Source organism: Helianthus annuus, chromosome 1 (assembly GCF_002127325.2).
Source record: "Helianthus annuus cultivar XRQ/B chromosome 1, HanXRQr2.0-SUNRISE, whole genome shotgun sequence".
NCBI lineage: Eukaryota > Viridiplantae > Streptophyta > Magnoliopsida > Asterales > Asteraceae > Helianthus > Helianthus annuus.
In genome coordinates, this window is record NC_035433.2 from 36,810,658 (window position 1) to 36,828,484 (window position 17,827).

Below are 17,827 nucleotides of genomic sequence, written 5' to 3' on the forward strand. Positions count from 1 at the left end.
ACAAAAACATACTTTTTCCAACATTAGTACTAAAAAGGGGTTAGTTTTATGCCATAATTGATGTAATTTATTTGTTGCATTTTACACACATCAAATACCCCCACACGTGAATCTTTGCTTGTCCTCAAGCAAAACTCTTTATAATGTGGCTTTACACTCCCAAATGGAATGGGTAGAGGAGAAGGTTTTGGGCTTGTCTTGAGTGTCAGGATTCCAAGATTTTTATTAGGTTTTATTTTTATGTTATTTACAATCCTATTCGTCATGATTTATTTAGAACATTTCATAAGAGAAATTATTTATTTGGGCATAACATGCCTTTTTAAAATGCCATTTATATACAAGTTCACATATCTCACGGGAGATCACTCAATACTCGGCCGAAGATGTATTTTTGTGATACACTCGAGAGCGGCATGGAACTTACTTCTACCATATGCTTGCCAAGTAATCAATCCTCCTCCTTTTTAACTATAAACCTTTGTTAATATCAAGAGGACTTTTTGGGGAAGGGGTAGGCTTGGGTTAAAGGTAGGTGGTTGGGTTAGTGGTTAGTAGAAAAGGGCGAAAGGCGTAAAAAGCATCGGTTTTCGTAAGACTTTTTATTTTTGTAACTTTTTATTCTAATGAAGCAATTATTCAAACAAAGTTCTTTTTTATTTATTTCTTGACTTCATTTTTTTTATAAGGAATGTCACATGAAAAACCGAGCGTGTTACTAAAATAAAGGGTTTAAAATAAAAAAAGGTTTTGATGGGTAAAGGGTGTTTGTTTGTGGGTTTAGAAATGAAAAGGTTTAGGCTCAAAGTGGTTACCTAGGGGGATTTTGGGTAGGTGGTAAAAAAAGAAAAATAATGGTGTTGAAAAGAAAAAGGGTTAGTCCTAATGCCTCCATCATTTACGTACTTGGGTTTAAGTTGGTAATGACCGGGAATGTATCGTCATGGCAAGTTCTAGAGTCGTAAGAAACCAAGCGGCTATTCACACAAGAAACGAAAACTGAGCATTTAGTTTAAAGATTGTATTTGTATGCTCAATAAAGACTCAAAACTCACTTTTTGTGGGAATGGGTTTTTATGTGATCAAGTATATATAATCAAATTTTAACTAGATTTGTCATGCCGTTTCATAATTTTCTTATGTTGGTTCTTTTTATCACGACGCTATAGGTTGTAAATTTGTAAAAATATAACCTTTTTAAAACTTGTAATTCCCAAGTTAAACCAAGACAAGTAAAAAAAAATTTTTTTTGAAAAAAATTGGGGTGATTAGCGGTTCCAATAGAGTTCTGTGTAAGGTTTGTAATTAGGACTTGCAAAATTCAAGGTTTTAGCATCCCCCCACACTTAAATTACACATTGTCCTCAATGTGTCCCAAAAATAAGTTTTTAGGTTGATTGAATGTGTAAAAGGTGTGTTAAAACAAATTTTAATGTTACTGGGCGTCTGGACACGGGCCCGTAGTGTCTGGGCATGGCCCCGTGTTCAGGTTGCAAGTAACAGAAATCTTTAAAAAGTAACAGAAGGTTGGGCACGGGGGCGTGTTCAGCGAACACGCCTCGTGTCCAGTTACCTGAACTGGGCATTTTTCTACAGATTGTTCAGCACGGGGCGTGTTGGCTGAGCACGCCCCCGTGTTGAATTTGCTGAAACGAAGAAAAATTGTCGGGAGGCCCTGTTTTTGTGCATGGGGTGTTGGTTCAAGCTTCCCTTAGTATCCTTCACCATCCCGAGTGTGTTTTACCCATTACACCATCATTCCATTAAATAGAGAGAGTTACACAATATTCCTAATATACTTAAATTTTAGATAAAAAGGTCAGAAAACACAAGAAGTCTAAATCCGAAAAGAAGTTCTAGCCTGTAGTTTATAGCAAAATTTCCGAAAATAATTTTCTCGGTTGGATGCGGCTTAAAGAACTTCTTCCTCCGGATATGGGTCCCTCACACGCCGGCGAGCCATTCTTATATCTCCCTAGGGAGAAGAAAGTCAGGCTCATTGGCATTATCATTTTGACGGGGGTGTAACTTCCACCGGGACTTCTTGCAAATCGTCAAGAGGAGGTTCCGCGGGGATGTCATCCCACCCGGTGGGATTATTGACTCCAAGTGTTAGGTTACAATCCTTTTGAGGGAGGATTGGTTCCATGGGAGGTGTCACAAGAATGTTCAACCTCTGGTGCAAGAAGTTGCTTTATTGAAAACTGTTTTCAAAGCCCACCGTAAGATAATTTATAAGGTCTATCAGGACCTCCTCTACCGATGTCATCTCATCAAGAGCTTCACATAATGCCATAACGTATCGTACGAGAGTTGCTTCGATTGAAAACCTCCGTTCTCTTCTACTGTTTCTGGAATGTGCTGACGAAGTTCCACTGTTTTGGCTTGACATTCTACGAAAATAAACTGAAAATAGTTTATTTTAATGAAACAACAACCTCGGACACGGCCCCGTGCTCAATGAGCACGGCCCCATGTTCACCTTTCTGTAGATTTTTGGAACAAGGAATCTTGGGGTTTCAAATTATTTTTATAACTTTTAAAGCATTTTTTAAACATAAAGAACTTAAAACAATGTTGTAGCACTTATTTTTAACAATATTCCTTGAAAAAAAATCTTACAAACATCACAATAAAGCTTGAACTATGTTGATTTCAAGCTTTAATGGAGGTGTTTTGAGGTGAAAATGGAGAAGAAGGTAATAGAAAAAGGTAGAAAAGACAAGATGGTTGTTGGGAACCTTCTTTAGAATATACCTAGGATGGTATGTGTGAAGATCCACAAAATCTCTGTCTTTTGGAGTGGTCCAAATGTGCAGGAATTTTGGCTGCATTTATAGAAAACGACAGCAAGCTGCACACGGCCCCGTATCGGCTGGACACGGCCCCATGTGCAGACAAGATCCTGACACATTTTGTCCGTATTCTGACAAAAAGTCAGACGGGAATCTTTTGGTGGACACGGGGGCGTGCTGACCTGGACATGGCCCCGTGTCTAGAGGCTGTTTATGAAGTTTTGTCTAGTTTTAAGGAATTTATCCGGATCGGGTGGTTCCTTACTAGATGGAATAACACCGAAGTGCCTGAGATACCTTAGTTGCTCTAGATTTAGACGCGAACGCAAGAGGTTATCGGTAAGGGTGATTCCTACGCTAAATGTAGGTGGACAAGTCCAACCCTTTCCCGGGCTCTCATTAAAGAAGGTGTATGTCCAATCGCTCGGGTCTATGTATGCATCGAATGAAGTCGATGAGGAGTCCTTCACGGCACAATCGACACAAGGACGACTATCACTCAAGTCTTCGCTAGAGTTAGAGGTGATATCGGGAACAACGAAGTTGTTTTTATCCGAATGCGACCTTAATAATTCTTCTTGGGTATCGTCTTGAGATGAATTAATGATATCCATCTCAAGTTCTTTTACTCAATTAAGAATTAGATCTTCCATTTGAAATAGTTCATCAAGAAGCATTTCTCCTAGAAGGTTCGTTTGAGAGCATTTGAGGGAGAGATAGGGATTGTTTTTACTTTCGCCCCTCTTAAGGCTACAAGAAAACAATGGGTCTATATAGTGGGGCTTGTAGTTTAAAAAATGACATTCTAAATCTTCATGATTGCCACCACATATTTGACACCACGTACCATAAGAGGGCCGATAGTAAAAAAAAATCAGTATCGCTCATGTTTGTGTTAGAAATTACCAACCGTCGGGATCTTACGATTCTGTTTTCAGTAACAAATACTTGGGTAGGGGGCGTGTTGATTGGGCACAGCCCCGTGTTCAGCTACTGTCTGACTTAAAACAGGATTGCCAGTACCAAAGATTGGGCACGAGGCGTGTTCAGCGGGCACGGCCCGTGCTGAGTTCTGCAGAAGCTGAAAATCTAAGAAAAATCCTAAAAAAACAGAAAAATAAGAAAAAATTATTAGGCTGTTGATTCCTAACTTTCTTAAAATCCTTGTGTCCCCGGCAATGGCGCCAAAAAACTTTATGTGCGTGTGGTGTGATATATTTTTATGTATATTTTTAGCCCTTTTTAATACATTAGTCAAGTTTTAAATTTATAAAACACGATATTTACCAACACCAAACAAACATATGGGCAAGTGCACCCATTGTGAGCGGAGTATAGTGTTGGTAAGATACCGAGGTCATCCAAGGACACACGAGCTTTTAATACCGGTTTATCCTCAACGTCTAATCAAATCAAAAGTTTAGAAAAAGGTTTAAACATAAAAATAAAAACTAAAAAATGCTGAAAATAAAAATAAAATAAAACAGATAGACAAGATGAATCACTTGGATCCGACTCGCCTTTAGTATAACCTTTGATTATTTCCGCACTTTTGCACTTTTTAAGAGATTATCTTAGTTATAGTAGTAGGCCCCTCTTTTGAAGGTGACGTTACCCTCAACCCAGTAGTTTGAGTCAGCAAGGATACAATCCTAAAGGGTTGGATTATTGAAAGATAATTAATTAAGTTATTAATGCGTAATGTGGTAGGCCCATCTTTTGAAGGTGACGTTACCCTCGACTAATTAGTTTGAGTCAGCAAGGATACAATCCAAAGTAGCCGGGTTAATATATTAATAGTAGTTTACATATGAGGAGATCAAGAATTCGAACCCCCGCCATCCAATACCAGTGGGTATTGAAGGAGGTCCTACTAAGCTTGACACAGGTCCTTGCAGGATCTATACACTGAATAAGGCAAGACGCTTACCAAACCATTCCCTTAACCCTCGACCAGGTAGCCAACATATCTCCATATAGACCGTGGAGATATGAATGGTGTAAATCTTTTATTTTATATAGACAGTAAAATAACGCCAAGACACCATGGACAAATGATAAGGAAGTTTCACCTTCAACATAAGAAACTAGTTATTAAAGCCATTAATACATAACCAAATAAAAAGTGCGAAAAGATTAAAAATAAAAAGTATTACACTAAATGCTTATCTTCACCAAGTGATGTAAGAGACTTAGGCAAATATGGCCTTTGATTGTCAAGAACTCTTATTATCAATCTTGGATCCTGAGACTACTACACACACTCTATGATGGATGATGGTGGTGGATGTGGGTTGTGATGGTGGTGGTGGGTGGGTGAAGTGTGAGAGAGGTGGTTTGCCAAGGGATGGGTTGCAAGTGAGCCAAGCACCCCTATTTATAGCCTATAGAGAAGCCCGGACACAGCCCCGTGTCCATCCCTCTTCTCTTTCTTCATTAATTGCAGTTTGTCTGCATTAGTTGACCACGCCCCCGTGTTCCCTGGGCACGGCCCCATGTGTAGAAGCGTATCTGTTGGTGCATATATCTGTCGACTTCGTCTTGTATCAAGTCTTAAACTAGAAATGTTAGATCAGGGCATGTTTTATGAGAAAAAATAGGTTGAGTTAGTGTGTAAATGTTTTGATTTCGCTCCAAGCTGATGATTCCGCTCCAAATGTCAGGATATCACTTTCGAGCGGAATCATAAGCTGCTAATTCTGCTCCTAATGTCTTGTTGTCCTTCCGAGTGAAATTAGGACACTATATATAGGTGTCTCTGAGCGAAATCAGTTACGTTGTTCTTGTTTCCGGTACCGAACGGCTACCGAAGTGCCGATTGACTGTAATCAGTATAAAATCATCAATACAAGGCAGATTTAAGTGATATAAGCTGTTTTTATAGTTCGTTTATTTTTTTCCTCATCTGAAACGGATTAGAGCTCTTCCGATTGACTCGTTTGGGTCAGCACGCGATCCTACAAGTGGTATCAGAGCTCAGGACGAGGAGTTCTTGCCAAAACAGCCTCATTTTCTGTATTCTACACCTTCTTTTTAAATCTGAACAAGATTTCACGGTTAAAATCGGACCAAATTTTCACAGACTGTTTAAAATTGGACATAGATAAAGCCTTGAAAGAACCAGGACAAAATTCGAACTAAAAGTGGGTTAAAATGATGTGCGAAGTGATTCCACTCCAATGGACATCTTTTGATTCCGCCTGAGATTGGGCTGATTTCGCTCCAACTTAGTGTTTAATTTTGGTCCAAAGAAACACTTCTGGGTAATTCCGCTCGAAACAACTTGCTGATTCCGCTCGAGTGCACCAAATCAGTGATTCCGCTCCAGAGACTTTTGTCTGATTTCGCTCCAGTCAATCAAAAATCAGATTTCGCTCCAATTTACATATCTGATTCCGCTCCAAGCTACAAAATTCAGATTCCGCTCCAAAATTAGTTTGTGATTCCGCTCCAGATTAACAAACTGCTGCTTCTGCTCCAGTGTATGGTGTGATTTCGCTCCAAAACTTTGTATTGGGTGATTTCGCTTGAGAGTGCATTGTTTGCTATTTCGCTCGAAATTACATCTGGGTTATTTCGCTCGAACTTGACTGTTTTTGAAAAACGTGTTATCAAATCATGGCCGAAGAATTCTACAATGCATTTGCTACACCTGTTGCACCAGTTACCGCTGCTGAAACAGTATACAATGAGAATGAGACGGGTACTCATCAGAAACCACCGAAGCTGATGTACATTGAGGATTTTCAGGGTTGGAAAAAAAATTGAGAACTGGGTTCAAGCCTACGGATTCGATGCATGGTGTTCATTGCTAAAAGATTATGAGAAACTAAAGAATGAACGCGGGTTAGAAAAGGGTTTTAGTGATTTTACAGAAGCCGACAAGTTGAAATACACAAGTGAAAAGATGATTATCAGCATTCTTCAGCAAGCAGTTAAAGAAGATATCTTTGTCTTGCTTCAACATAATGGTACAACTAGATCAATTTGGGAGGCTTTGCTTCAGAAATTCAGAGGGAGTGCTGATATGATCAAAAACAAAAAGGCTTTATTGAAGAAATCATTTGATATGTTTACTGCGTTTGATCATGAAACAACCAAGCAGACCATTGATAGATACTGTCATCTGGTTCTAGAAATGGGAAGATTAGAAATTAAGAAAGAGGATGATGAGTGGGTCGATAAATTAGCTGAGGCGTTACCCCAACAGAAATGGAGAACTTATTTGTTGGTTGTGAAACTCATGAGAAAGTCCGAGAGTATGAATTTGGCACAATTCATCCAGAAGATTGAAGAACAAGAGCTGGATATTCAAAAGACAACTATCATGACAAATCCAAATGCGAGACAGGATGTCAGTTTGTACTACCGAGGAAACAAGTTTGAGGCTACTCCCAGCCAGAGTCCAAAGACTAGTACTACATTCAGTGCTGATGGTTCTGTAAGTCCAAATGCTAGCACTACAACTCAAAGTGGAGGATACACTTCATCATTCTCAAGCTTTGATCCAAACAGCAACACACCTAGCCCTCAGAATCAAAATTCTACAAATCTGTAATGCAATGTGACCTTGAACATTCAGAATGGTCAAAATCTATCTCCTGAAGTAGCTAAGCAACACATGGCATCTCTTGTTGCCATGTTAGAGTCGTATGAAAGCTTGATTGCAAGAGGAATTGGTAATCCGATGCTCATGAAAGAAGATTACGACCAAATCGATGCAGAGGAACTTGAGTTGATGGGTGTGAAGTGGTGTTTGGCTAGTGCATGCAGGAGAGCTGAAAAGTTTCAATAAATTACTGGCAAAGATGAGTTTCGAGGAATGGCTACCTCTCCACTTGGTTTTGACAAGTCAAAGGTTACTTGTTTGCGATGTAAAGGAAAAGGTCATTTTAAACGGGAGTGTAAAAACCAAGAGTCAACTGGGAGTCAAGATAAGAGCAATTATTATCAGAAATCAATCTTTCATCAGATTGATCAGCAACCTCAACAAAAGGATCAGAAAACTGCTCATGGGAAAATGATCGAAGAAGCAAACAAGAAAGCTTATTATGGTATAATAGATCAAAGTGATGAGTTTGTTGCAGAAGGATTCAGCTGGGACAATTACATACCTGGTGTGACTAGACCTGATGTGGCTCTTGTTACCAGAATTTTGGGTGAAAATGAAGATTGTCAGAAAAGAATTCCAATATTTCCAGATCTTGGAAGTGATGTTGATACAGATGATGAGGAAGAATATCTTAACAAATGTAGAAAAAGCATTGATGGTGATAGTTTTAATTTTTTCTATGCAGATAAAGTTGAGATGCTGAATCAGAAGAAGATTGCCCGGTTGAAGAGAGAGCTGGAAGCAGCAAAGTTACTCGCTGATGAAAAGACAAAGACAGAAGCTGGAGAAACAAAAGTTGAAGTTGAAAGAGTTATCGAAGTGGAGAAAGTGGTGGAGAAAATCGTTGAAGTCGAGAAAATAGTTGAAGTTGAAAGAGTTATCGAAGTAGAGAAGATTGTCGAAAAGATTGTTGAGGTCGAGAAACTTGTTGAAGTTGAAAAGACTGTCAAAGTTGAAAAGATAGTTGAAAAGGTGGTTGAAGTCACGAAGCCTTGTGAGAAATGTTCAGAATCTTGCAAAGTTTGTGAAGAAAAAGTTAAGAAGATTGCTGAATTAGAAAGGATTAAAGAAGATGATAAGACTGAAGATGCTGATACTGGTAAGAAACCAAGTGTCAAGTATAACAGATGTCCGCCTCCTATCTTTGAGAGTTATTCCCCCAGGAAACCAAATGAGGAACGGGTAGACAAGGCTCTAAAGATCAAATTAAAGTTTGAAATCACTGATGAATTACCAGACAATATTGATGTCACATTCACAGCGTCTGACACTGATCATGAGTCTGAGTTAGTTAAGAGAGTTGTTGATTAGGTGTTGGATATGGATGAAGAGTCAAAGTCGGAGTCTAAGTCAGATAGTTCGAGTTCGTCTGATAAAAGTCTGAGTTCGCCGGTCAAGAGGGTTTACAATAAAGAATTCCTGTTATCAAAATCTAATTTGAATGATGGATCAGTCAAAGTAGCATATACGTTGAATGATTCAGACAAATAATATTCTGATGAGGAATTCCCAATAAGAAGTGTTAAAACTGAAATGATCAAAAAGGTTTTCAAATTAACAGAAATTAATATTTCTGAAATAAAAGATTTAAATCTTTCTGAAAAACCTAAAACTTATACTTCAAGGATTCAACAAAGAGTAAACAAGAAAATGGGTTACGGTTGTGGTTATAATTTCCAAAAGAAATCAAACCATAATGGTAATCTCAAAAAGAAAGATCTTGGTTTTAATTCGTCAGAAAATTATAAAAATCAGAAAACTTATAAACCAAAAACAAAATTTGTTTCAGGTGGGAGTTCTGAAGATAAGTAGAAGAAACCTTTCTGGAAACAGTCAAATCAAGAGTTTCTTGCTGAAGTGAAGAAGAATGTGAGAAAGTTTGCTCAAAGAGTTGACAGAAGAACTTGTTTCAAATGCCAGGAAGTTGGAGACATAGCTTGGAATTGCCCCAAGACCAACTACAAAAAACAGGGATTTCTTCTAACTCTGTTTTGAGAAAGACTTGTGTTGATAAGAAAGAACAACCTGTGAAAAATGTTAAAAAGTTTGAAAATTCTACTTCTGAGGAAGGTGAAAGTTCAAAACGTTTTTACAAAAGAAAAGGTGATATGAACAAGCAAAAGTGGGTGGTTAAATCCGAAAGTAATTCTGACAATGAATCTGATTACATAAAATCAGAGGAGTCATTAGTTGAGAAAAAGATTGTGAGTTCTGTTCCAGAAGTGAACGATGAGAATTTTCCTCAATTGTCAAAGGAAAATCTGATGTCGAAAGTGGGAAAAGTAGAGATCTCAAATCAATTCTTCGCTGCTGATAAGGGAGAATTTGATGTTGAGAAGGCTTTCAACGGGAAAGTCAAACATATCTTTGGTAAGATGGTTGATAGAAAAGTAAAGGGTGCCAAAGAATTTTACAAATCAAAATGTTGGTGGGATAGATGTGTACCAAAATCACCCAAGACTGGTCAGGCTTGGGTGGACATTATGTTTGATTAAACACCTGACTTGCCCGAGCTCCCAGGTTGGTAAGAGTGGAGCAGGAATCGACATCATTCTTGAAATGTTTGTATGGTAAATCTACAGGTGATATCTTTAAATTGTTATATTTTGATTTACATGTGATTATGGTTGGTGAGTAAACCTGTAAGTGGTTGAAAGAGGTTTTCATTGACAAGTGGTTAATCAAGGTCATTAAGTTGAACTTGATTGGACCATACTTACACGTGGTATTTTGAAGAACAAATGATGAGTTTATCCCCTAACCTACAAGTGGCTTGAAAGTCAACAAAACTAATTTTCCGGAAAAACCATTTGATTAAAATAAACTTAAGTGTTTTGAAATCACAATGGGAAAATAGTTTGTTGTGAGGGGAAGTCCTGATTGTTCATGCCAAGTGGATGGCGATTTGAAGTGATTTGATATCAGTTGTTAATTTGTTTGTACAGTTTGTTTTCAAATTTCCTAAAATGTGTTTGCATTTTAGGGGGAGTAAATTTTGCACAGAAAATCCAAAAACATTAGAAAATATGAAAAAGCCAAAAACATGATAAAATCAAAAATGAGTTTTATTGTATAAAAGAGGAAATGATAGTACATCAGTGGACGATCACGACATGCTAAAGAATTGGAAAGATAAATAGTGATAAACGGTCTCACTGATGATGTGTCAGTAGGTTTTTGCACATTTAATAGATTGTGACGAGATATAAACCTAAATTTCAAACTTGCTTAATTCGTGGGTAACATCTCTCGGATATATGGGTAACCCCTGAAATCTTGTTTGAAAGATCCCTTATTCTGAGATACTAGGTCTTTATGCTTAGTGATATCTGGGGTATTATCCCGGGACTTCTGCTGTATGGAAATACTGACCTAGTCCCCGGATAATACTTTCCGCAAATGCTTGAAAAAGCGCCGCCCTCAGCAAATTGATGAAACAATAAAATTGATAGTCATTGTTGTTGTAAAAAAGATCCTCTAAAGGGGACCCACCAAAAGTCGAGCCGTCATCTCTCTGCTGGACGGAAGTTCTGACCTGAGCTCTCACGGTTTCGCAATTTAACCCCTTACAGATATCATCTAGGTATACTCACCTGTAAGACTAAATATTGGGATCTGGATACAGGAGTATATTCTGAGGTGGGACACGCGAATAATTTTAAGTCTCTAAAACATTAATCTCGTATCTCGAAACAGTTGAACTTTGTGTGAAAATTTAAGTGGATCAGTATACTGACAATCTAAGTGAATCATTTTGAACTTAAAATGTTTAAAGCTTAACGGTGTTAGTGATATGTCTCAAAACTGATATGATCTTCTTACACGAACTCACAAAAAATATTGTATGTAAATATTTCTTTACTGCATTTCATTTCGGTTATTTCATAAAATTCCAAAAAGATTTTCAGTGTGTTTTAGCAAAAAAAATTTTGAAAAATCCAAAAAGATTTTCGACAACTGATATTGAAGAGCTGATTTTCAAAATTCCGAGTGCTGAACATGATGAAAAGGTTTGGGTAAATTTGATTGAAAAGTTGTTTTTATATTGTAAAAATGATTTTATGAATGATCACAGTTATTCTGATTGGATATTGATAGAAGGGGAGTCAGTGTTGGTGCATACAATTTTAAATTTGTTAATATCTTATTTTTATGAATCTTATGTTTTGGGTAGAGGAGTTGTAGGAAAGCCTAAATTCTGATTAGGAGTAGCAAGCCAAGTTGCGATCCTGATTCTGTACAAGTCAGACTACGATCCCAACATGTTTTGAGGGGGAGTCTGTTAGAGAGAGTTTGGGAACCTATCTGTTGATGCTGATATTCAAGAGAGAAAGAGTGTGTCAAGATCCAGATAAAAATTTTGGAAGCCCGAAGACTGATAAAGACTGAAGTTTGAGAAGACTCGACACTGAAGACTCGTCAACATCTGAGGGGGAGTCTGTTGGTGCATACATCTGTTGACTTCTCTTGTATCGAGTCTTAGACTAGAAATGTTTTGATTTCACTCCAAGCTGATGATTCCGCTCCAAATGTCAGGATATCACTTTCGAGCGGAATCATAAGCTGCTAATTCCGCTCCTAATGTCTTGTTGTCCTTCCGAGTGAAATCAGGACACTATATATAGGTGTCTCTGAGCGAAATCAGTTACGTTGTTCTTGTTTCCGGTACCGAACTGCTGCCGAAGTGCCGTTTGACTGTAATCAGTGTAAAATCATCAATACAAGGCATATTTAAGTGATATAAGCTGTTTTTATAGTTCGTTTCTTATTTTCCGCGTCTGAAACAGATTAGAGCTCTTCCGATTGACTCGTTTGGGTCAGCACGCGATCCTACAGTATCTGTACTATCAAGATTTGCTTGGATTCTGCGAATCTTTGCGTTGACCACGGCCCCGTGTCTGGTGGACACGCCCCCGTGTTGGGTGATAGAAGCTTCTACAACTTTGTCTTTTCTACAGACACTTGGGCACGCCCCCGTGCTCATTGAGCACGGGGCGTGTTCAGCCTTCTGTTCTCTTGTTTTTGCTTGGGAGGATGCCGTCGAGGGGTCGGGCATGCCACGTTTATTCCTTTTCTTGTATTTATGTTAGATTTAGCTGCCTTTTGCTTCTTTTGTTCATTTGAGCTCATTTAATACTGAAAATACAAAAGGAGACAAAAACATACTTTTTCCAACATTAGTACTAAAAATGGTTAGTTTTATGCCATAATTGATCTAATTTATATGTTGCATTTTACACACATCAATTAATATACATGAAAATTATGTAAGTTGTTATTTCTTAAAAGTTTGATTTCTAGTTCCGCACAATATTTTCATAATTGTTGAAATCTATTTGCCATACTTAGTCTTTGAGCATCTTATCTAGGATCAACAATTATTATCAGAGCAAATTGAATAAACTGTTTTCAAAAAAATCAATTGCTCATTTTTTTATAACAATCTCTTTTACTAAATAGAGTGCAGTGATAGAGACGTGGAGTTCATGGCGATGCTCAAGGATATACATCGAGAGGTTCAACAATCGATGGAGTTGAAGCTAAAATTTCTTAATTCTTGCTGTTATTGTTAGATTTGAAAGTTTCGTTGTTCAGTATGTTATGTAATTGTTGATATTTTAATGTGATGAATAAATGAATAATTCTTAACCCTATTAATCTTTGTTGTCGCTTTTTACTTTTACTTAGTGTCTGAGTTTGATTTAGATTATGTTGATGTTGAATCGTGTGTGAACATACGTTTGGTAAGTCAATAGAGGTTTAATAGGATTAAAGGTTGGTTTAAGGTGAACATATGAGTGCAAAGACAAAATAATGTATACAATTTGATCATCAATAAGAGATTTTTGAAGAATTTGCACCTCTAAGTTACAAACACACCAGTATTTGCTGTTGTAAAAGGTCTGTTGTAGCTATAAAAGGTAAAACAGAACATTTGCTGATGAAGAAAGTCTGAAGAAGCAAAGGTCTGCTATGGGCCAACAGATGTTAAAGAACAATAGATGATATTCAAATTATGCTGCTCAACAGAGGTCTTTATAGTAACAATGGTTAGGCTAATAGCAGATTTTGGGAGTTTGTTAGTCTATTAGATGTTGCTCACATGGTAAAACAGAACAATTGCTGATGAAGAAAGTCTGAAGAAGCAAAGTTCTGCTATGGGCCAATAGATGTTAAAGAACAACAGATGATATTCAAATTATGCTGCTCAACAGAGGTCTTTATAGTAACAGTGGTTGGGCTAATAGCAGATGTTGGGAGTTTGTTAGGCTATTAGATGTTGCTCACTAGGTGAACATTGTAATTGTAATCTTTGTATAAGCATGCTTCTGACATCATTCTTCTCATTCTTATGAAACAATCATTTATCCTAATGATTGTTGATTTACCACTGCTGAATAAATGAATAAATTTTAATCCTATTAATCTTTGTTGTCGCATTTTACTTTTGGATATTTTAGCAAGCATAAGTATTATTATATAGTTTTCAATATCATCTGAGGATTACAGACCGATATTGATGTAGATATGTAATAGTGTCTGAGTTTGATTTAGATGATGTTGATGTTGAATTGTGTCTGAACAGATTCTTGGTGTGACACCTGTGTCACCGCGGCCATCAAACAAATATCAAGCAGATGAAATATTGTATTTCATACTTGGGACCTTGTATAAATATGTGTATCTTTTGCACATAACAATTCTTGTTCAATTTCAAACTTTATATCGCTTTCTGGAGAATTATACGCAAGCTGGTGCGTAAACGTACTCAGTTTAAATACGACAAATACTCCGGAACACCATCATATACTTAACATACCTTAAATAACCTTTACATAACTTAGAAATAAGTTTTGAAGGCTTTGGTATCGCAAAAACAAGTTAATTCGCTTACAGGGACTAAACTTGATAAACTGCGAAAGTATGCCAATCTGAACTGTAACGAGCATTCCGGAACACGTCCATAAGTTAAAAATACCATAAATATCCTTTACATAGCTTAGAAATAGGCTTTGATGGGTTTGGTATCCTAAAACAAACTTTTGGATCATTCAGGGGCTAAAAGTGTCAAAAAGTGCACAAGTTTGCACTTTCGCGCATAACTTACGTTCTGAATACATCCGGACATCCAAAAATTTATGTAAGCATCCTTATATTATTCCTTAGTGTTTGGCATGAGAAAAATCCATTCGTCGCGTCATTTGGATCGTTTTTCGGGCTTATGCGCATTCCGTCGTAATTAACCGAACATCGCGATCGTACGGCCAAACGAACCAACATCCGACATATTTTTGAGCATGTTTCATGTCCACAATGTTTAGGTATCATTTTAGGGCCTTAAAGTTGGCTTTATGGGCCTTAGAAGTGTCGGAAATGGCTTAAACATGCAACATGGACCAAAACTGCCATTTCTGAAAGTATGTGCAGATCAGACATGCCCAGGCGGCCCGCCTGAGTTTTGTCTGATCCTGACGCGGGCCGCGTGGCCCCTACAGTTGCAGAAACTTTGTTTTCTTGCAAAACTTGGCCTTTCAAACACTCCAAAGGGCAATGCCCTTTCACCATCTCTGGGGTTAAGGTCATTATATGCCACCACAACCTTGCGACAAGTGTACGGCTTGGATCGTGACATGATATTCAAGAAACAATCCTAACGGTCTTGATTTTCCTACAAATACCCCCCCTTTTGCTAAACACCCACAAAATCTGATCTAAAGCTCTAAGTTGAGGCCTTTGCTTCATACCTGAGCTCCTGGATCGAGATTAGCTTTCGAGGACCCTTCGTGCCGTTTGATATTCCGTGATCTCTAGCATTGTGTGATTATTACACAAGAACTTCAAAGCAATCTCAGGTGAGTACATTGAACCCCTCTTTTACTGTTTTCCAAACTGTTTTGGGGTGGAACACATGTGCCTACTTGTTACTTTCATGCTTTCCATGTTTTCACATCATATACCTGCTATATTCGTTAATATATTATAGTACATGATTTCATTACATCTCATGCTATGTATGCCCATTGTGTGCGTACTTAGTACATGGTTTTACGTTACATTTCATGAGATGTATGCCCATTGTGTGCGTACTTAGTACATTGCTTTACATTACGTTTTATGCTATGTATGCCCATTGTGTGCGTACTTAGTACATTGTTTCACGTTACTTTCATGCTATTTATGCCCATTGTGTGCATACTTAGTACATCACTTTACAATACATTTCATGCTACGTACGCCCATTGTGTGCATACGTAGTACATTATTCTACATTGCATTTCTGTTGCATATGCTCATCCATATGAAGACATTATACTACATTTTGAACCGTTGTAACCATTTGACTATGTGAACCGTCTAAACCCTTTGATTATATGAACCGTTCGTAACCATTGAACCGTGTGAACCAGTTGTATCTGTTGACATGATTTACATTTGACAATAGACATACGACTATACATGAACATTTCTACAATTGTTAAACACTTCATCTTGATGGTTTGGTTTGAGCAAGTGATCTAAGTAACGAGGCGTGTGTAATATGATACAGGCATGGTGGATACGCCGCTGGTACTTCCTATATATAAGTGTTTGTGTAGTATTACATATCGTAGCTTTATTTGAATCATTTCAATTTGAGACATATAACATTTTATACAAATAACACACTTTTCACAAGACCTTGATTTACAAACAACTTATCTTATACGAACTCATTTTACATGGTTATTCAGTTAACCATACATTATTCTCTTATTTATACATATCATCTGATCTTACCGTTCTTCAAATGATTTACAAGACAAAGCAAATTACAAGGTTCATGACTAAACATTTTCTCAAACATAAGTCATGAATTCTGTTTTCACAAAACCTATGTATCTCACAGGCATTTTTATGCTGACGTACCTATTTTCACATGTGTTTTCAGGAGATGATGCATAGGACTTATCAAGACATACTTCGGCGGACCTGTGCCTTAGTGACTTAAAACGAGACAAGAACTAGTTAATTTATGTTATGTACTCTTTGATTCTTGTTTAAACAATGTATACTTTCATATTTGATTAATAAAACGAAGCTTCAATTGCCATGGATTTGAAACAATAAATTCTGTTACAACACTCCCTGATGTTTCCGCCACGATTTGTATGTTCTTCGTGGTCGGGGTGTGACAGAAAAGTTGGTATCAGAGGCAATGGTTATAGGGAATTAGGTTATTAGTAATGCTTTGACCTAGTCTATAACCTTCCTAGGACCCTAACGCGAGTTTACTTGCGTTTAGTCATAAAACAAATACCGTCACCTATCCTTAGGCGACGACCACAACAAGAACATAAATTTCAAAACCGCTTTGAAAACTAATCATCTGTTCTAGGATGATTGATTACTAGGTTTTGAACCCTCTGTTATAAGGTTTTGAACCCCTTTGAATTTTCAAAACTCTGGTCAAAGTTTTGGGTCCTAAATAGTGTGAACACGTGCAAATTGGAAGAGTGAATGCCTGTACCCTGGGTTTTCTGTCTAAGGTTAGAGTGTTCGTACAAATCCACATAATCGGACCAGTCACTCTTACCTGGGAACTCTTGGGGTGAGTGTCCACTTATAGGCGAGCATGTCTTCGCGATACACTATGAGGATCTATTTGCTTTGATTCAGCCTTGGTGTTGTTTGTTTGCTTCGTGGTTCAAACAAATGACCATCAACCATAATTATGGTCGGTAATTGTAACATCCTATTCTTACCCAATGCCATTTCATTTGTTTTCTTTCTTGTTTCTCTTTTAGAATGCCTCCTCGACGCGAAAACCAGATAGCAACTGCCGAACTGGCAGAGATTATTGCGCAGCAAATGGCTGCTCAATTCCCAAACCTCTTTGCTCAATGGAACCAAGCCAACAACAACAATAATGCCCCCTGCAACTTCAAGACGTTCAACTCGGCTAAGCCATCAAAGTTTTCTGTGTCTCAAGGAGCGACTGCACTTCTGCAATGGTTCGAGAGTTTAGAGAACACCTTCAGACATGTTCAATGTACAAACGAGCGAAAGGTAGAATTCGCATCTAGCGTCTTTGAGAAACGAGCTTTGACATGGTGGAATGGTGTGATGAGAGATAGGGGTGCCGATGTGGCACTGGCTCAAACATGGCAAGAGCTTCGAGCTCTGATGATGAAGGAATTCTGTCCTCGTCACGAGATCAGGACCTTGGAAACGGAGTTCGACGATCTTAAGCAAGTTAGCGGTGAGCATCGAGCCTACACGGACCGTTATAAGGAGTTAAGTTTGTTATGCCCGGATATGGTTACACCTTTGGATAAGGCAATCGAAAAGTACATTGATGGCCTCCCTGACTCAATACAAGACATTGTGACTGGTAGCAACCCTACTACAGTTAGACATGCCATTGAGCTATCTGCAACCT